At 47.6% G+C, this 11,113-nt stretch overlaps 1 protein-coding gene across 1 annotated transcript in view; it reads right to left on the minus strand.

Moving 5' to 3' along the window:
- Nucleotides 1-4,796: 4,796 nt before the first annotated feature.
- Nucleotides 4,797-11,113, minus strand: part of TEX36 (testis expressed 36) — a 19,797-nt gene continuing 13,480 nt past the window's right edge. The window contains exon 6 of the mRNA XM_049646637.1: nt 4,797-5,468. The gene's annotated coding sequence lies outside the window, so the exon portion shown is untranslated. The remainder of the gene's footprint in view (nt 5,469-11,113) is intronic.

Here is an 11,113-nt window from a genome sequence, read left to right on the forward strand (position 1 = left end):
CATAAATGGACACAGTTCCACCTTGTTTGGCTGCATTGTTCGAGCAGACACTGGCGGAGCAAAGGCATGCCGGTGAGTAATTAGGCATTAGGTGAAGGCCGAGCAGTGCTTTATGGGGCCATTAGTAGTCCGTCGCTCAGCTGCCTTTAAGGTTCGAGTCTGCTCCTTGGACGTCAGTTACCATGAGTTTCTTTGATTTCCAAAAACTGGGGCGGGGGGCGGGGTACGGTGCAGATGTTTAAAAACAATAAACTGGCTTTTGTCCAGTCTTCTAAGGGAAAGGATAAAAGATGTCTGTTACATACGTGCTTTTTTTGAAAAAAAACATTTTCTGAGTCTGATCAATGTTGTGTAGCACCCGAGGGCTTGGGGACTTAATCTATAGACGGTTCCAGCCACCGAGCAGATGGTTCCGGCCACTGCGCAGAGCCCGCGGAAGCCGCCTCCCTGCTCTCCCCGCCCAGCGGAGGAGGGGGCTTGTGAAACGCGTCTCTGCATATATTTAGTTCAGAGCAAAAGTTGTTATCACAGCGATTAAATAAATAACTAAAGAGTACCTATCTTCAGAGGGGAAAAACCGGAGCATTCTTCTCCCTAAATGTGGCCTCGGTAAAACGCTGTCCTCTTTGTAGAGCCATCTTTACTCACCTGCCACAGCTTTGTAAAGCAAAATGATCGTTGCCATTTCTAGAATGGAAAAAGCCCGTTTTGTTAAAAATCATTAGGTTCGGGGCACCACCTGGGTGGCTCAGCTGGTTAAGCGTCGGACTTCGGCTCAGGGCATGATCTTGCACTTCGTGGGTTCGAGCCCCACGTCAGGCTCTGTGCCGACAGCTCAGAGCCTGGAGCCTGCTTCGGATTCGGGGTCTCCCTCTCTCTCTGCCCCTCCCTTGCTCTCACTCTGTCTCTCTCTCTCTCTCAAAAATGAATAAACATTAAAAAAATATTAAAAAGTCGTAAGGTTAAGGGGCACCTGGGTGGCTCAGTTGGTTAAGCAGCCAATGCCAGCTCAGGTCAGGATCTCGCAGTTCGTGGGTTCGCACCCCACGTCGGGCTCTGTGCTGGCAGGCCAGAGCCTAGAGCCTGCTTCCGATTCTGTGTCTCCTTCTCTCTCTGCCCCTCCCCTGCTCACGCTTGGTCTCTGTCTCTCAAAAATAAATAAACGTTAAAAAAAAATTTTTTTTTTAAATTGTTAAGGTTAAAAAAAGCACCAGAGTTTTAATGGTTGGCTGTTTGGAGACACTCCCTCATTCATTAGTGTCCTGAACCGTGAGTGAGCGTCAGAGGATGAGCTAAGCAAGTGCCAAGGTAAAGGTGAAAAGCAAGGGTGTGAGCCTGTCCACCAGGTGCCAGTAGCCTGGGAGGATGGGGGAGCAGATACTTAACGTACCCGCGCACTCAGGGCTGTGAGGAAGCTCAGAGGAGAAAGAAGAAACATTGCTTCCAGCCAGGGCAGTGGCGGGGTGGGGAGGAGGTGTTGGAATGGCCAGGTCTTCCCTTCACAAGGCAGGATGAGGGGTCAAGGCCACATCAGACCCATCACCAACCCAATACTGTTTGGTTCTCTAGGAATCGATGCAATCCACTGTTGTTGCCGGAGAATCGTAACTAGGGACCCGATTTTGTGAATGGCAAATGGCAGAGTCTTGACGGAAGGGGGCACCGTCCCAGTGCTCCACTCATCCAAGAGAAGGGACCCAGAGGGGTCAGCCTGCAGGCCTCACTGGCCATCGGGGTCTTCCAGGAACGCGAGTGGGGAAGGGGCAGAGAGAGAGAGAGAGGGAGAGAGAGAATCCCAAGCAGGCTCCGGGCTCAGCGAGGAGTCCAATGCGGGGTTCCATCGCGTGACCGTGAGATCACGACCTGAGCCAAAATCAAGAGTCGAATGCTCAAGCGACTGAGCCTCCCAGGCGCCCCGCCTCGCACTTTGAAGAACGCTTTGCATGCACCTGTTCCTGTAATCCTTAATTCTAGGAGGTGGGGCCCCTAATTAGACCCCGTAAAAGGACATGAAAACCAAGAGTTAGGAGTGATGTGATCAGCCCACAAAGGTAACAATTGAGCTGGGTCCCAGAGCTGCACTCTCACCCAGTAAGCTAGGACCACCCTTCACAAATGGCCCCTGCAAAGACTTTCCAGAATGTTCTTTTGGCAGTCTCCTTGCACCCATGTTCTGTATGCCAGGCAGATGTTGGGTCCTAGGGAATGGGGGTATGGCAGACAGGGGAAGTGCGCAGTCTTCTGCTGTCCCCAAACACTGCCATCATCCAGGCCTGAGAAGCTGGCAGCGTCCTGGTATCACCTCGTGCGCTCAAGGTCCTGCCAGGCCCTGCACGTTGGCTCCTGTTGTCCACACACACTGGCCAGTGCTGCACCTTCACCGCGTGAACGAGCTTCCGGGCTGGGGGTTCCATCGCAGCCCGGACTGGACCCCAGTCCCCAGAGACTCTTCCTCTCTCTCTCTCTCTCTCTCTCTCTCTCTCTCTCTGGTGACCGGGCAGCCTGAATTTCTAGGACACTTCAAATCTCAACACATCGTGTACTGCTCAACCATGTTATAAAGGTGACGCATTAAATGAATAACCAAATGAGACTCAGTTTTGATACCTTTGCAAAAGTTCTAAATAAATTCGCAGGTATGACTCGTTGAAAGCCCGTGTTCCAGCTCTGCAGATGTGCCCCACGCCTGCGCCCCACGGCCTGCTCAGTGCCGTTCCCTAATCCCCATACTCTTCCAGTTTCTCCAAAAGCCCGGGTGTTTGGACAATATGTGTCCTTCTGCCCCTCCAGCAGCTCTCAGCCTCACTGGCCCTGCAATAATGTGGGAGCTTTTTAAAAATACCAAACTCAGGGGCGCTTGGTGGCTCAGTCAGTGAAGCGTCCGACTTCGGCTCAGGTCATGATCTCATGGTTCGTGAGTTCGAGCCCCGCATCAGGCTCTGTGCTGACAGCTCAGAGCCTGGTGGCTGCTTAAGATTCTGTGTCTCCCCCTCTCTCTGCCCCTCTCCTGCTCATACTCGGTCTCTCTCTCTCTCTCTCTCTCTCTCTCTCAATAATAAATAAACATTAAAAAACTAATAAAAGTAAAAATACCAAACCAGACCCCAGCACAGGGACCCAATGTAACTGAGCTGGGTGGGGCCCCGGCCTCAGCTGGTTTCAGGTCCCAGGAGGTCAAGGGTGCAGCCAGCCTCAAAAGCCTTGCCCTAGGCTTTCTCCTGGCATCCACCTGCTGGGAAATCCCAAAGCAGGACCAAGCCCTGTATCCATCCAGACCATCTCCCCGTGGCTGGCTTTCCGGCCATCACCCGAAAGAACAACTCTACCCACCCCCACCTTCCACAAGGTTCTGCTTCAGGCACCTGGTTCTGAGCTGCCTCCCTACCCTTTTTCTCCCTAGGACCATGGTCACTCCAGAGGGACTGAAGTCCTCCCTCGCCCTTGAAGGTTGCTCTCCTCTCTTCCTCTCCATGCCTGCCCCCTGAGCCTCGCCCAGAGGCCGGCCCCCTCTGGGTGCACACCCGCCCAGCACTGCTCTGGCCTCATCTACCTCCCCCTCCTCCCCAGCCTGTCTCAGTCCATCCACGTTCTTCCCTTCTTTGCCTCATACACGCTACTCTTTCCTTGGTTTAAAAAAAGAAAAAGGCTGAGAGGGAATAGGACAACAGAACCGGGCCACGTGGGTAGGACTTGGAGCCACTCTGGTTCTGAGAATGGAGGAAGGGGCTGCAAACCAAGATGGCCCCAGAAACCAAAAAGGGAAAGGAACTGGATTCTCTCCAGAACCTCTGGGAAGGGATGTGGCCCTGCCCACACCTTGATTTCTGTCCTTTGAGACCTATTTTGACTCTGGGTTCCAAAACTGTAATAAATTTGGGTTGTTTTCAGCCACAACAAACGAACAAACAAAAAAATCCTTCTGTCGACCCCCCTTCCCCGCATCAAGCTGTCATCCTATCTGCTCCTTGCAGATCTGGTGCTCTTCCTGAGCCGAACCCCAGCGCCCAGCTGCCCGCTGGAAGTTTCCTCTGCTGCCCCTGGCACCTCGAGCCCGACTCTGCTCCCTCCACTCTCTCATCACCTCTCGAACAACCCAGTGCGTCTGCTGTCTCCCCGCAGAGCCCTCGCTGTGTGAACGGGGGAGGGGGGAGCACCTCGACTTCACGTCCCAGCCATCGGTGGGAACACGGACCTCACCCCCTCAGCTGAGTAAACCCACAGTCCCTCCCCATTACCCCACTCGTAATTTCACCTATCATTAGGCTTTCTGTGAGTAAATAAATGAAACCCAGATAACTGCTTATATCCATAAGTAATCAAAATGTATTTAGTGCTGTAGCAAATAGTTTGTTTTTCTAATTTTCCTTTAATTAGCAGGGAAAGAATTAAAATCAATTTCTCATCCAGCAGATAAAAAATTAGGCTCTGCTTCTGCCCCTACACAAATCCAAATTTTCATGTACACCAGAAACACAAATTCATAATTGTTCTTTAATATCGTATGTATCCAATATTAAACACATTTCTATGACATTTATCTTATCTCCCTGATCACAGCTTAATAAAATTATAATTACGACCTTTGCAAGTATTATTGCCCGATCCACGTTTAATCGGCATTCTTAGCTTGAAACCTCGACTCTTGCAAGGGGGTGGCTGCATTTCCTCGGCTGACAGGGAGTCTGGACGGCACGCTCTGAGAGGGAGGGCGAGTCTGTCCCTGCTCAGCCTTGTTCCCCAATGCCCAAGGCAGAGGCTCGAAAAACAGTCGTTGAGTGATGAGTCAACACGTGAGGTGTTTGGGCATGTCTTACATTTATTCAATTGGTGCCCGTGAGAATGTGGCTCACGAGGCCCAAAGGGAAGGGGGCAGAGCCCTGTTAGGAAGGAGCTAGAAATTAGGCCAGGTTGAGTTGGCAAACATATCTGCTTTGATCAGAACTGTCCTGATTGGCTAAAGACACTGAGCTCTCCAGTGACTGTGGACGCACAGAGCCGAATCCCTCCTTTTAAAGATCCCGAATGTGACAGATGTCAGGCATTGGTTTGCTCAGGCCTGGGTGCCTGTCTGTTCTCAGGGGAACAATCTGATTTCTCCCACGGGGTGTTGTTGAGACTTGCCTGTCCTTTCTGGGGACCGCCATGGCGTGTGCGGAAGGACTGCACACGTCACTCGTGGCTGACGAGGGTCCTGGGTGCTTTGACCAAGGTTATAAACGGCGGGAGAATATTTACGATGGCTTCAACGTTTCTCCTTCAGGCCTAAGGAACAGCAATGTGTTCTCGGGCAGGGAAGGCCAGATGCTACCGCGGTCACTTATAATCCCGCGAACAACTATGTGACCCTGGGTCGCGAGCGCACTCGTTCTTTCCCCTGGGAACCAGCTCCACGGCTCCGAGCGACGCGACCAGACCAGCGCCCAGGTGGAGCCGAAACAAAGCTTCTTGGATCTTTCTGACGCTGGCTCCTGTTTGGGCAGGGGGAGGGAAAGAAGGGAAGAAAATGTGATGTGTGCTCTCGTGCCGGTATGGCCCAATTTGGAAACCTGCAGATCTGTTTGATTTCGACTGGGGGAGAGAAGACAGCGTTTGAAGTTATTTTGGTTCTTCTGTGCAGAAATCACACGCTACACCTCACAAATTCGACAATTTCATAGAGCCGTAGTCAAGCGTGTGAGTTACAATTTTATTCATTCCATTTATTCAGTGAGTCAGGCTCTGACAGGGGGTTGATTTGTTGTTTAATATTTGGGGGGGATTATTTTGGTATATTTGCAATGTGTTTACTTAAATACTGGGTGTTAAATGAGATGTTTTCGTTTGTTTTGATAGGTACTTATAAAGGCAACGTACAGCATTTCACACTTACACAGCGCTTTCCGAGTCCTCCGCACGGCACGGGCGCTCGAGAATGACTACCCTGTGTGTTTGGGAAGTGCCAGCCTCACTCCGCCCAGAGAAAAGCGGGACTTGAGCCGTGGTGTTAAGCCACCAAGCCCAGAACCGAGCTAAAGGGGCTCGACCCACATCTTGGGCTCCGGGTGTCGCACTAGGACCCACGATTGTGGGCAGCAGCAAAGAGCCCAGAGGAGGAAATGGATTCTTCTTGCTTGTTTTATGGTCCTCAGGGTGTTACCATAACAGCATAGATTCTTTCACGAACTCAGCGGAACATATGGGAAACCTATACTTAGCTTGTCATTTCAAGCCCTTCCTCCCCCACACACAGCTCCCCCCCCGCCCAGGAGTCCTCAATATGGTACCAGTTCTGTAGATCAAAAAAAAAAAAAAATGCTCCAATGGGTGAAGCGTCCTTTTGTCTTGGCCCACGGGACAGCGGCGATGTGTCCTGAACTTTGATTCGAGTTGCAGTTGACCGCAAAAATGCCAAGTGGACCCTGTTCCGGGGATGGCTAGCCTATCAGCCACGGCAGGAACAGCCAGCCACCGCATCTGAACCTGGTGCGCAGCCACCAGAACAGGGATGGCTTTGGCCGAAGACGGCGACAAAATGTGCAAAACGAAGAGACGGCACGAGGCAGTCTTTAAAAATAGTCCTAAGTGTCAAAACAGACCAAACGAGAATGTGCTTCTCTGCCTAAAAATAGGCAGTGTTCAAGGGTGGGCTTCAAATAGGAAATCATCTCTCTGCTCTTTTAACTCTGATCTTTAAGGGCCTGAGATCTGATTTGTATAAACGAGAAAGCCAGTCGCTAGGCACATGCTTCCAACATGCACAGTAAGTAACGGAAGCTCGCCGGTGTGGCTCCGGGAGGGATATTAGGCAGCATGGCTCTGAAAGAGTATTGCCAAACCATCAGCTGTTCTTTTAGCATCTAAGTCATTTCTAGGATGGCACGAGTCCAAGTCTCATTCGTTAAGACAGCAGAAATCTATAAACACCTGCATGTAATTGATTAGTAAGTTGGGGTTTCTTTAACTGGCTGTTTATTCCTCTGTTCAAAACAACGCACTAAAACAAAGAACCAACAATGGCAAGTCATTGACATTGTGCCAAGTTATTAGAGACTTTTATTTCGGTAAAGTGGGTTATTGTACTTGGGGAGTTCACCTGAGTCCCTGAGGGCTCCCCTTCCATTCAAGTGCCGTGTCCTTTGTTCTTGGTTCACCAGATTGAGACCTTAAGGTGAGGTCGTGGGACAGTGGTATTTACATTTTATGTAGAAAACAATTAAATGAGAAACGACTGGGTTTAAGGGCCAGTTCTCTAATTTGTGTTTTTGTCGATGGTAAACATACCCCCCCATTCTTCAATCCCAAAGAGCAGAGGCTGATCTTTCCCCATCGCTGTGTCCCTCCTTCACCCAATCGCAGATATGGTTCTGCAAACCTTTTTCGTGAGTTTGTGAATTTCATCCCTAGCACACTGAGTTTGGGGTAACTCCTGTTGGTGATTGCTGGTGTTTGGGCAGAGAGAGGTGAGGCGAGGCAGGAGTGAGGCAAGTGAGGGTTTGTGAGGGCACCTGGGAGTAGGGGTGGGGGGAGAGGAAATGGGAGGAAATTCATCCCACATCAGGCTCCTTGTTGACAGCATGGAGCCTGCTTCGGATTCTCTGTCTCCCTCTCTCTGCTCTTCCCTCACCCACTCAAACACTTAAAGAAACCCCACAACTTTGTACAGATCTATACTGCTTTCAAAATAAAAATTTTAAGGGGTAATTACACATCCTTTTCAAACACATAAAACAGTTACAAAAACTGACCAATGTGTTAAGCCACAACACTTTCAACCTTTCCGTAAGCAAAAATTATACAGATCTTAATTACTGACCACAACGCAAAAATTAATCAGTTAATAAAATATAGATAGACCATGAAAAATAACAAAAGAATTAACGGAAAAATATAGTCCTTTTTAAAAAGTTTTTATTTATTTATTTTGAGAGAGCATGCTTGTGGTTAAGCAAGCGGGGGAGGGGCAGAGAGAAAGAGAATCCCAAGCAGGCTCAGAGCCTGACTCTGGCCTTGAACTCACGAACTGTGACATCATGATTGGAGCCAGAATCAAGAGTTGAATGCTCAACCAACTGAGCCACCCAGGCACCCCACAGAAAACATACTTCGTACTAATTCTTGGGTGAAAAAAAGAAAATGACAAGCTACTTGAAAATGGATGTGCTTTCGTGCTTTGTCGAAGATTAATTGACCACAGAGTTGTGGGTTCATTTCTGGGTTTTCTATTCTGTTCCATTGATCTGTGTGTCTGAGAGGCAAACCAAGAAACAGACTCTTAACTATAGAGAACAAAGTGGTGGTTACCAGGGGGGAGGCGAGCAGGGGGAATGGTGGAACGGTGATGGGGACTAAGGACCGCACTTGCTGTGATGAGCACCGGGTGTCGTACAGGAGCATTGAATCACCACGCTGTACGTCTGAAACCAATATTACCCTGTATATTGACGGGAATGTAAATGAAAACTTTTTTAACAAGGGGAAACAAGGTAAAAAAATAATAAAAATAAAGTTAACAGTAAGTAGAGGGGCATGATGCGTCTACAAAGTGGCATTGGAAAGAAATTGCCTTGCCTACATTTACAAGACAACAGGAAAGGCTGCAAATAATTGAGTTATGCTTTCACCTGGAGAAGCTAGGAAAAATAAAAATAAGCCCAAGAACAGAATACATAAACAGGAAAGCATAAATTAGTAAGATCAAAAGCAAACAGCAGCGGCAAAAATGTAGATTCGGTAAACAGAGCAAAGACACGTGACCAACATTTAACGTGTCGAAGGACAGGATGTAACTTTAAAGCATTAGAGAGAATAACTACATTAAATACCCAAAATTCAAACATCCATATGAAACAGATGATTTCCCCTACAAATAACAGCAACCAAATTTAGATGGGGACCCCTGGCTGGCTTAGTTGGAGGGGTGGGCAACTCTTGATCTCGGGGTCGTGAGTTTGAGTCCCACGTTGAGTGTGGAGATTACTAAAAACAAATAAATAAGCTTTTTAAAAAAGTGGCCACAATTAGAGAAAAAGAAAAAAAGGCAGAGAAGATACAGACTAATTTCTATAAAATACATTGAAAAGATGTTCAAGGATCAGGATCCGGACCTGAAAACTGCACCAGGTCTAGGAGATGTAGTAGGAAATTCTATAGACATTTGCAATTTGTACAAGCAGTGTCAGGGCATAGTAAAAATAGATTTTAAAATCCTTTTAAAAATGGCATATCAAATCCTCAATTTATCAAAAGAATAATACATCATATCAGAAACAACCAACTACCGTTTGTCTCTAGGAATGCTAGAGCGGTTCACCATTAGAAAATCCATGGATATACTTTATTACACTCACAGATTAATATAGAAAATGTATACGATCATCTCAATAGGTGCCAAAACGTCATTTGCTAAAATGTCACCCCATATATTAACGAGAAGAATCATAACAAAGTTGGGGCGCCTGGGTGGTTCAGTTGGTTAAGCATCCAACTCCTCATTTCTGCTCATTTCTGCTCACGATCTCACGGTCGTGAGATCAAGCCCTGCGTGGGGCTTGGCACTGAGCTTGCTCGGGATTCTCTCTCTTCCTCTCTCTCTCAAAATGAATGAATGAATGAATGAATAAGCAGACGTTAAAAAAAAAACTACAACAAGCTCTTAGAATTATTTCATAGTCTCAAAGGAGGTCCTAAGCAAGGCATGAAATCCAGAAGCCATTAAATAGGAGATTCATACATCCTATTACACGAAGATATATGCAGAACTAAAAATATAGTGCATACCACACCTGTGCAAGATGTTAACAATAGGAGAAACCGTGGTAGGTGAGGAAGGGGGGAGAGTGGGTGTATGGGAACTGCATACTTCCCGTCCGATTTTCCTGTAAGCCTAAAACTGCTCAAAGTCTATTAATTAAAAATATATACAGTAACAACGAGGGAATAACCAACAAACTAGATAAAACACTCGCAACACATTTGATACAAAAGCCTCCATATCTTGGGGCGCCTGGGTGGCGCAGTCGGTTAAGCGTCCGACTTCAGCCAGGTCACGATCTTGCGGTCCGTGAGTTCGAGCCCCGCGTCAGGCTCTGGGCTGATGGCTCGGAGCCTGGAGCCTGTTTCCGATTCTGTGTCTCCCTCTCTCTCTGCCCCTCCCCCATTCATGCTCTGTCTCTCTCTGTCCCAAAAATAAATAAAAAACGTTGAAAAAAAATTAAAAAAAAAAAAACCAAAAGCCTCCATATCTTAATACATCAAGAACCAGGGGTGCCTGGGTGGCTCAGGCGGTTAAGTGTCGCGGTCCGTGAGTTCAAGCCCTGCATCATCAGGGCTGCATGGAGCCTGTTTGGGATTCTCTCTCTCCTCTCTCTGCACCATCCCTGCTTGCTCTCTCTCTCTCTTTCAAAATAGATAAACTTAAAAAAAAAGAAATCATACAAATAATTGAAGAATAAGACAAAAGAACCAATAGGAAAACCAGTGAAAGATGCAGAAAAACAGTTCACAGCAAAAGAAACACCAACGGCTTTTCAATAGCCACACACACACAATGAAAGAGATGCAAATCAAAATACAATGCCGGTTGTTTGGTTTTTTTTTTTTTTTTTTTTAGCTAACAAATGGGTAAATATCGAAAAAAAACTTTGGCAGTGCAAGCGTGTGGGAAACAGACACGCTGGAGCATAGCCCCTTTAGAAAATTTGATCTTAAGATTTTTTAAATGTAACGTACACTAAAATTTAAAATCCACGTGTTCTTCGGTTGAACGGGTTTATTTTTATGAATTTTACCACGTAGCAGTGCTTGGAGATGGCTGCAAATATCTACCTATCAAGGTGTTTATAGGAGGCAAAGACAGAAAACTGCATAAATGCCCATCAAAAGATTCCGGGAGCACGACGCACCCATGTAATGAAATGCCAGGCGGCCGCGCTTAACAAAAGAAGTAGATTTGTAGGTACTGATACTTACTTTGAAACTTCAAAGACACATTCGTAAGTGCAGTTGTTAGTGGAACAGCAGAAACCAAGAGTGGAACGGTGTCTGCCATTGATGTTTGTTAAAGGGTGTGAGAGAGAGAGAGAGAGAGAGAGGTAGGGGGAGAGGGAGGGGGAGAGGGAGAGGGAGAGGGAGAGGG

This window comes from Panthera uncia, chromosome D2 (genome assembly GCF_023721935.1).
Source record: "Panthera uncia isolate 11264 chromosome D2, Puncia_PCG_1.0, whole genome shotgun sequence".
Lineage (NCBI taxonomy): Eukaryota > Metazoa > Chordata > Mammalia > Carnivora > Felidae > Panthera > Panthera uncia.